This window comes from Peromyscus maniculatus, chromosome 4, assembly GCF_049852395.1.
Source record: "Peromyscus maniculatus bairdii isolate BWxNUB_F1_BW_parent chromosome 4, HU_Pman_BW_mat_3.1, whole genome shotgun sequence".
Lineage (NCBI taxonomy): Eukaryota > Metazoa > Chordata > Mammalia > Rodentia > Cricetidae > Peromyscus > Peromyscus maniculatus.
In genome coordinates this window covers 6,035,356-6,045,116 of record NC_134855.1, presented here as the reverse complement: position 1 = coordinate 6,045,116, position 9,761 = coordinate 6,035,356, and the positions used below count along the sequence as shown (strand labels likewise).

The window sequence follows — 9,761 nt, the reverse complement described above, 5'->3', positions numbered from 1 at the left end:
AGATATGGGTATGATCCTATCACTTTGGAGACTGAGACAGGAGGATTTATTAGTTTAGCCTGGGCTAAATATCCCCCTTATGAACAAATGAATTTTTCTAACTTTATCTTTGCCATTTTCCACACCACGTCCTCTGCTCTCTGCGTTTCCTGTAAGCTGGCAGTTGATCTAGAGGCATGACCATATTTGATAATTTTCTTGTCCACACAGTCCACAAGTGTCATGGCACACTTCCATCAAGAGATATATTATGGGCAGGAGAGGTGGCTCAGTTGGTAAATGCCTGCTGTGCAAGTTTGAGGGCCTGAATTTGGATCCTAGCCATGGTGGTAAATGGCTATGATTCTAGAGCTGTCGGAGAGGGGCAGAGAGACAGGAGGATCCCAGAGATTACTGATCAGCCAGCCCAGAGGAATCAGTCGGTTCCAGGTTCGGTAAGAGACCCTGCCTTAAAAAACAAAGTGAAGCAGGATAGAGCTGGAGACACCGATGTTGACCTCTGGCCCCTGTGGGCATATGTACACACATGCACATACACAAATATATCACACCAAATGCACGAATGAATAATACACATATGCTCTCAGCACTTGGGAGGTAGGGGCAGATTGTGAGCTTGAGGCCAGCCTGGGCTATGCAGCAAGTTCAAAATTTGCCTGGGCTACACGGCAAGGTCCTCTCTAAAACAAAACAAAATCAAAAACCCAGAATAGTTGAGCCTATAGCTCAGTGGTTAGAGTGCTTGCATAGAATGTGCAAAGCCTTGGGTTGGTCCCCAGAAGTAAGGAGAGAGAGAGAGACAGAGAGAGAGAGAGAGAGAGAGAGAGAGAGAGAGAGAGAGAGAGAGAGAGAGAGAGAGAGAAGAGAGGAACAGATAGACAGACAGACAAAGAACATGTTTGTTTCTTCTTGTGTATTTGTGGTGACAAAGCTCACTGCTGAGAGCTTTTATTTCATTGAAGTTTGGGAAACACTTATACTCAGTCTTACTGCCTCCTCCCTTGTCAGGCAGACCACATCTGTAGGAGAAAGGAAACATCTGTCCGTTAGTGCCAAGGTTGGCACTTTCTTCTTTTTTATTTATTTATTTATTTATTTATTTTTTATGTGCATTGGTATAACAGTGTCAGATCCCCTGAAACTGGAGTCACAGACAGCTGTGAGCTGCCATATGGGTGCTGGGAATTGAACCCAGGTCCTCTGGAAGAGCAGCCAATGCTCTTAACCACTGACCCATTTCCCCAGCCCTCTTCTTGTTGTTTTTTTTTTTATTATTATTATTTTACTTTTCTCTTGAAATGCAACTCCACGCCCAGCCAACATCCTCCAAACTGCCCTGTGGGCATTGCCTCGTTTAATTCTGGTTCAAGCTGGCCTGTTTCATGTCACTCTGAGTTTGCACTTGGCGGTGGGTGTGGGTCACCCACTACCACTGTGAGCAGCAAGCTTATCTCAGGTCTCCCTGTGTGTCCTGATTCCCCTCTGAAGTTTTGGGGTGCCTTTGCTTCCTGGAAAGACAACATCTCAGGCTGGTCTGGGGGCAGTGTCCCACCCCAGACCCAGATGCAGCTTTTATGAGCTGTCCACTCACACTGGGGTCGGGTGTGTGTGTGTGTGTGTGTGTGTGTGTGTGTGTGTGCAGCTTTCCAGTGATGCTGCCGCCTCTGCCACCCAGGCTCCCGCAGACACCTCCGTCAATTCACTGCTTCTCTAAGCTGGACTCGGGGGAACGTGCCTTGAGTCTGTCATCGGTGTCCTATCCGAGGTGAGCAGAGGTCTCTTCATGTGTCCCTGGGGAAGAGTTGGGACCACAGCTGGTGAGAGTGGACTGAAACCTGAACCCCAGAGGGTCTAGTCTGTGAGCCCACAGCCCCACCCTGCCTGTGGAGAAGGAGAGGGCCTTCATTTCCACCAAGACACTGGATGGAAGGGGGTCCTTTGACCCCCAAATGCTGCCCCCGAGCCCCCACCTCCCACTGGGCCTTCTTACCACCCTGCCAGCAGGGCGAAGCGTGTTTTTCCCTCTCCCTTGAGTCTGGGCTAGTCTGTGGAGGCTTTAACTCACAGTCAGTGGCAGGTATAATGTCAGAACTCAGGCCCAGCCCTTATGTGGTCCAGCAGTTTCTGAAGGAATGCTGGTAGGAGAGAAGCCAGCACCACCCAAGACCACCAGTGCTGGGCAAGCTCAAGCCAGCGCCTTTGAAAGACGCAGAAGGAGAGACACAGCAGTGCCTGCCCCACCTTGATGTCTGCCAGCCCAGGACAGGGCCAGACAGAGCACAGTGCCCACTGTGGACACGGAAGCCCTTACAGATGCCGCACAGAGAACGGTCCCAGGACACAGAGAACGGTCCCGGGACACTCCTGCCGTCTCCAGCAGCCCAGACCGCCCCAGCTAGGACTCCAATGGCAGGAGAAGTGGGGTCTACAGAGTCTTTGGGCCTAGACCATCACTTTCCTCTAGTTTACCACATAGCAGCCATGAGCTTCATGCCCTGGGAAGAGCTTGTTAAGAGCTGTGGTCCCCCTTTAAGGATACCCCAGGTTCCAGGTCATACTCCACTTTGCAGCTTCCAATCCTCCAAGGGCAGCACTGAGAAGGCCACGGGGACCCAGGGAAGCCACGGTGGGTACCCTTTCCCGAGGAACCTACAGCCCTCAGTATCCCTCCGACAAGCATCCAGTGTCCCCAGGCCCTCTTCTTTAGAAGCCCAGGGGGGAGTCCACACACTAGAGTGAATGAACAGAGGGCCCCACGCCTGCTGGGTGATAGACAGAGATGCAAATGGCCAGAGGTGGGGAGGGGTCTAACCTGGGCAAATATGAGAGGGAGCAAGGGACAGAGGGACGGAGGGACGGAGGGGAAAGAGGGGGTTACCAGCCTGAAAGAGAGAGACACATAGACGTGGAAGGCCGAGAAAGGAGCTATGGGCAGGACCATGGGCAGGGAACAGCCTTAGGCAGGCAGAAGCCAGAGGGGAGCCATCTTCTCTCCCTGAGACTCTGCCACTCTCCTGCTTCTTCAGCACCCCGATTTGTTCCTATCCTCTGTCTCCCTCATCTTAGCTCCCAGGGACTTGTTCCTGTTCCCTGTGTCAGGCTCCTCTGCCCTCTCACTACCCAATGCCCAGCTTTAAGCCCCTTGAGCCCCAGAAACGTGACCCGTAGCTTCAGGGGACTCTAGCAGGCTACCCTACCTCTGGCCATCTCTGTCCTATATAAAAGCCAGTCCCCTGGGTAGTGACCAGCTCCACCTGTCACCCCATTTCCTAGCTCTGACTCTTGGAAAGCCCTTTGGGGTACACAGCCTTGGGCTGGGAGGGACAGAGCCCCAGCACTGGGTAACTGGATAGCAGGTCAGAAGGACCCCCAAAGCCACTTACTAGAAAGATTTTTGCCCCTCCTCTGTGCACGCCTCCTCCCCCTCCAGTAGAAGGAGGTATAAAAGCAAGAGGGTCCCCGTGAGCAGGTCCCATAACTCAGCCAGCCAGCAGAGGCCAATATTTAAATCATAGCTTACTTTGCTTTGTGTGAGGGAATTTATTAGCCTACCACATAAATGTTTTATTCATTAGGCCACGTAAATAATGCATGCCTGTTTCCATGGAGATTTAACCCTTGTGCTCCTGGCACCCCGGCCGGGGCCTGCCCAACCCCTTTGTGATAGCTCTTCACTTTCCTGGTCCTGCCACTACACAAAAGGACCAGCAGCAGCCCACAATGACTGAGGCTGCTAGCATTTGTCACGGATGACGCCCTCAGGAAACCAGGCAGGTGTCCAACAGCGTACCCCATGATGTCATTATCCCAGATGCCATCACCCCCGTCTAACAGATAGGGAGACTGAGGCTCAAGGAAGAGGGACGTTTGCCAGGGTAAAGAAGACAGGACCATGCCAGTTGTGATTGACATCAGACCCAGATCCTCTAGACTGTGTCTCCTGTGCTCTGCCCATCCCAGGTACCCTGTGGAACACAGGAGTTCTGCTCAGAGGAACCTCACAGATGGGAAGTCTCACCTCCACTTCAGGCTTCCACTTTTACATCACCAAACTCTCTGCACAGAAGAATCCAGCCCCAACACAAGACTGAGCTCCTGTGGTCCCATACCTCACCCTGGGGCCAATGTAAGACCCGGGACCCAGGGTGGCCAGAGGGCGCTGGACTTCGCACCCGAGCCCCGGTTCCCACTCTGTGCCCTGAGCCTCCTCTTTTGGAACCCTCTATAGTGCAGCAATGGCAGTCTGCCCCTCATCACTTTACAGACAGCAACCCTGAGACCTTGAGGTTAAGAGCTTGGCACAGGGTCACCAGCAAATTGGCCACGCGGGCATGTGGAGAGGCCCGGGCAGGCCCCTCGTTCCTCCCGTCACGTCTGGTTGCTCTGCTCAGCCAGCGTGGGCTCACAGTCCACCTCTGCCACCTCGCCTGCTTGTTAGGCAGCTTCCACAGGAACCCCTGGCCCCTGGATGACAGAAGTGCAGGCAGGCCACCACGGCTCCCCTGGCCACCATTGCAGGCTCCTAGGCCCCTCCAGCAGCTTCTCCCAGCCTTGCAAACAGCAAGATCAAACGTGAGCTCCAGCTGCCAGCGGAGAACAAGCCTGCCAAGGACACCTGCAAACAATACCTCAAAACACTGCCTTGAGGCACACCCTTCCTTCCCTTCTGCTCTCCCTCAGCCTGGCTCCACACAGCCTTGAGGCCTCCCTGACTCACTAAGGGTGACACTGGGCTTGGGTGTATGCCAGGACTATGTTAAGTCTTCAGCTCATCACCTCACCCTCTCTAAAGCAGCCCGTGAGGGACATCTGGTTTACCTCATCTTGAGATGAGCACTTGAGGTCCAGAGAGGTAGAGAAGTCTGCCTATGATGCATGGCTGGCAAGTGGCACAAACTCAGTTCTTGACCCAAGTGGGACCATCTGTCATTCTTGACTATCTCTGACCTTGCTCTGGCGCCTCCCAAAGACAGGCTTTGGGAGCTGACAGCCCAGTCGGTCCCAGAGGATGCCACTGGAAAAGTCCTTCCTCCTAACTCTCTGCAGACCCACGCAGGTCAAGGCACAAGTCTGCTTCTGTCCTGTGAACATCTCTGTGACATCACTCTCAGAAACGAAGATCACAGACCACTGCCTTAGAGCCCCTGCAGGCTACAGGCACGGGCTGAAATCTCCACAGTGTTTCCATCCTATTTATTTTTACAGCTGCTGCCATCCACAGCAAGGAATGCTGCTTCCCTCTAACGATAGCAATGATAAGACAATAGGGCTGTGCCATAGCCAGCCCTTCCCAAGGTCTCACATTGTTCTGAGCTTTGCGGATTTAACCAGCTAGTCTCCAGATGCTCTTTTAGGGAGGCCATCGTCCCAGCTACAAAGATGAGCGGGAAAAGTCACAACGACATCGGTGCTGACCCTAAGATCTAAGAAGTACCAGGGCCACCATTTGAATCCTTTGCAAACAGTCTGTCTCCAACAGTGAGCTAATTTTCCCTTTGAGAAGCAACTCTGGGCTTTCCCCCCCCCCATCTTCTTTGGTCTCCATTCCTGTGAGATTTTTGGGGTGCTATCCTCACACTATGAGCATCCCACTGTCATGCCTCAGAAAACTGGGACCCAGGGGTCAGATGCCAATTCCTGTCTCTGGCAGCACCCACACACATGTAGACATTGGCATATAAAAATGAAACCAATAAGGGACGGGAGAGATGCCTCAGCACTTAACAGTACTTCTTGCTCTTGTAACAGACCTGAATCAGTTCCCAGGACCCATATTAGGTGGCTCCCAACTGTCTGTAACATCAGTCTCCAGGGATCTGATACCCTCTCCTGGACTCCACATGTACACACACACACACACACACACACACACACACACACACACACACACAGTGTGGGGATAGGAAGAGAGAGACAGAGAGACAGAAAGAGAGAGAATGCAGTGGGCAAGTCTGTAGGGCATTTTTTGATTGATGATTGATGTGAGAAGGCCCAATCACTGTGGGCAATGCTACATATGGGAAGGTGGCCCAGGGTTCTATAAGAAAGCAGGCTGATCAAGCCATGAAGAGCAAGTCAGTAAGCAGCATTCCTCCATGGCCTCTGATTCAGTTCCTACCTCCAGATTTCTGCCTGGAGTTCCTGCCCTGACTTCCCCAGTGATGAGTGTGACCTGAGAGTTGTAGGCTGAGATAAAACTCCCCCCAAGTTGCTTTTGTTTGTGGTGTTTTATTGTAAGAGAACTGGGAGGGCTGAGCAGACACCGTAACAGGCTGTCAGTCTTCTCTCAGAGATCAGGCCTCAATTTCAGTTTCCTGAGACTGAGCAAGCACTTTCTCAGAGAGCCATGAACAAAGGACAGTCAATCTCCAACTCCCACAACAGCAAGGACGAGGAGGCTGGTACCAAGCCTGAGCCACAGTGAGCAGATAACCAAATAAGTACAAAGCTTGAAATTTGTCTAGGCTTGCTTAAAAAAAATGGAAAAGCTATAGCCTTAACCAGCCCTTGTTAGCCCTGGCCAATTAGAGTATACTAATATGATTGCCACTTGCTTAAGCCAATCATATCTAAAGTGACCTAACTGCCCTTGGAACTCCCCTTGGCTATGCTTAAAAGGAGTCCACGTGTCTCTTTTGGGGTCATCATTATTTTGTGTTTGTGTAGGATGGATGGCCCCAGCATGTTGGTAATAAATATTCTTGTTGATTGCATAGATGAATGGTGGTCTTTTGTGGGACTTTTCCAGGACCCTAACAAGGACAAAGTTTCCTCCATCTTGTCTCAGCTTTGGTTTAGCCTGAAACTGACTCACTCCTTCACCCTACTTCCTACCCCTGCCATGAAAAGCCCTGTGGGAAAGTACCAAGCTCTGTTCTAGAAAGAAATGTGGGGTTGAAATGCCCCAGCTAACTGTGTGGTTTTGGCTTCTGTTAAATTGCTTGCTTGCTTTATTTCCCCCTGCAACTGCCAACCAGGGTGTAGTTTTTCTGTGTTCTTTGCCTTTAAAAGCTTGTAAAATGCATTGAGGCTGCTCTGTGAGAAGTGTTTCTGAATTCAGACTTTGGTTGTGCTCAGTGCTCTCTGGGTCTCTACCCAGTGACAGTATCACACCAACAGAAACCTAAGACACACATATATACATAATTAAAACTAAAAGTGATAACTTTTAAAAAAATCTCCCCTTGAGACTAGGTCTTACTTTGTAGGTCTGACTGTCCTGGAACTCATTATGTTTATTAGGCTAGCCCCAAACTCGCAGAAATCCACCTACTTCTGCCTCTTGAGTGCTGGGATTAAAGGTGTGTACCACTACACCAAGCTTTTAAAAAAATAAAACCTAGAATAATGTGAAGTTTAAAGTTCACTCCCACAATACCTTCACACCTTGGTCCTTCACAGACTTCCTAGACACATAGGTGGCTGGTTACAATGTATCAACACTCAGGAAGCAGAGGGGCCAGAAGTTGGATGAGGCTATAAAACATCAATGTTGCCCCCAGTGATCCACTTTCTCCAGCAAGGCTTTGTGTCTTAGAGGTTCCACAACCTTACCAAACAGTGTCTCCAGCTGGGGACCAAGTTTCAAATACAGGAGCCTGTGAGGGACATTTCACAACAAACCTCAGCAGTCTCGAGGCATCTTCTGGGCTCCTCACAGCTTTACATAGGTAGGGTACATTACTGTCCCCATTTTAGAAATGAGTGAATATAGGTATTCACAAGTTAAGCTTGCCCTTCCTCAGTGGAGCTGGGAGCCTGCCCATCCGGCTTCAGAGCCACCACCGGCACTTAACCACCACGCTATGTGGTGTGGGTTGACAACACAGACAAGACCACACAGAGGTGTCTGTGATGCCTGGATACAGCTGAGTCTGCAGTCCAGCCTCATCCTGGGCCTTTCCTCTATCCCAGACAGCGACTTCACCATCCAAGCTTGATGCGGGAGATATGAACGGAGGGCTCCCAACACTTGCATAGGGAGGACAGCAGTGTTCCCTCCCTCCTCGCCTACAGAAGCCAGCTTAGAGGACTCTGTCTATGTCCCTACACGAGGGCTGAGGCAGATGAATGTCACTATTGGGACTAGGTTGAGAGGCATGAGGGCCCCAAGGAGGTAATGACCATGCGCTTGGATGACGCTGCCCGTGGACGCATGTTTCTGCATGTAGCCTCAGTGCTTGGGTTCCTCGCCTACACCAGGCCCTGCTGTGTGCACAGCTGCCTGGATTTTGACCTAGTTCTGCTTCCTTGGCACCCATGACCAGGAGGAACATCATATCACCAGCACGCCTTGGCCCTGTGACTTCCAGCCCTTGACCATGGGGCATCATATCCCTGGTACACACATCACCCTGCACAAGCACATGGCAGGAGACCTCATCCTGGTAACTGGGATTCCGCAGGGACAATGTCACCCATAGAACTCTTCTGTCCTACCTTGGTAAGCTTTGCGTCTCTACTAAAGGGCTTTGTCTGAGACATCAAGGCTGCATTTAGGTCCTCTGGGCCAAAAGACTCCTCCACCACCTGTAGCCCATGAAGAACTGATGATACACGGGATAAGCACAGACAGCAGTCACTGTACCATCCCCCGACCCCAGGTGTCCTCTGTTGAGATGGCTCTCAGCTCCTGGGCAGATGTGAGTCCATGGGGCCGGGTGGAAGCGGGCACTTTCCTATTCTTGCCTTCAGCCCATTCACCCTAACCCCCTCCTCACCATCATGGCCACACACAGCCCCCCGTGTTCCAAACCCTCCCTAAGGGCCCAACCATCACACACACACATGCACACTCAACTCAGTTTCCTCCACTCCCAGAGAGCCTTGGAAGCTGCTGAATTTCCTACCAGCTCAAGGGTCCTTTCTGGCCCGGGTTCTCATTGTCTTTCCTGGGTCAAAGTAGCGAGACCCCGTGGGGTCCAGGGACTCCCTCCCCAGCTGTGCTGTCTCAACCTCTGCTCACTTGTAAGGTCAGCCACACACAGTCTCTCTGCCAACCCTGGATGAGAAGAAGTGACACTCAGGGGACAGAGGGACAGAGGCCAGATCTGAAAGGACACCTGGAGCTCTCCCTTCCCTGCTGGGTCAGCCAATTAGTACGCTTTCCCTCGCCTCGGCGGCATCCCTTTGGTAGTCTCTCATGCTGCTGACAGGGCTGCAGAGGACAGTGACAGGAAGGGCCAAGGCTAAGGGCACAGAACACCGTCACCTGCCTTAGACGGGGCGTCCTCCCACGGCTGACCAGACTCGTGAGGAGCCCTGCCCAGTCATCCTTCCATATATCCTCAGGGATCCTCCAACCATCACCGGCTCCCCAAGTCTCAGCTCCCCCCAGCCCACACTCCCATGAATGGCCACAGTCTCAGGGCTTCAACATGTATGGACCCCACCCACCCCATGCAGTCCACCTACCCCATGCAGTCCACCCACCCCACTGCGGCCCATCCACCCCACTGCGGCCCGCCCACCCCACTGTGGCCCACCCACCCCATGCAGTCCACCCACCCCATGCAGTCCACCCACCCCACTGCGGCCCACCCACCCCACTGCGGCCCACCCACCCCATGCAGTCCACCCACCCCATGCAGTCCACCCACCCCATGCAGCCCACCCACCCCACTGCGGCCCACCTACCCCACTGCGGCCTACCCACCCACCCCATGCAGTCCACCCACCCCATGCAGTCCACCCACCCCATGCAGCCCACCCACCCCACTGCGGCCTACCCACCCACCCCATGCAATCCACCCACCCCACTG

General features: G+C 52.6%; 1 long non-coding RNA gene across 1 annotated transcript; it reads right to left on the bottom strand.

The window, feature by feature from the left end:
* Positions 1-1,335: 1,335 nt before the first annotated feature.
* Positions 1,336-7,773, bottom strand: LOC143272679 (uncharacterized). Its single transcript, XR_013050296.1, has 2 exons — positions 7,379-7,773; positions 1,336-1,791 (listed from the first exon to the last, which is right to left on the bottom strand). It is a non-coding gene; the product is annotated as an uncharacterized LOC143272679 (long non-coding RNA).
* Between the last annotated feature and the right edge of the window lie 1,988 nt (positions 7,774-9,761).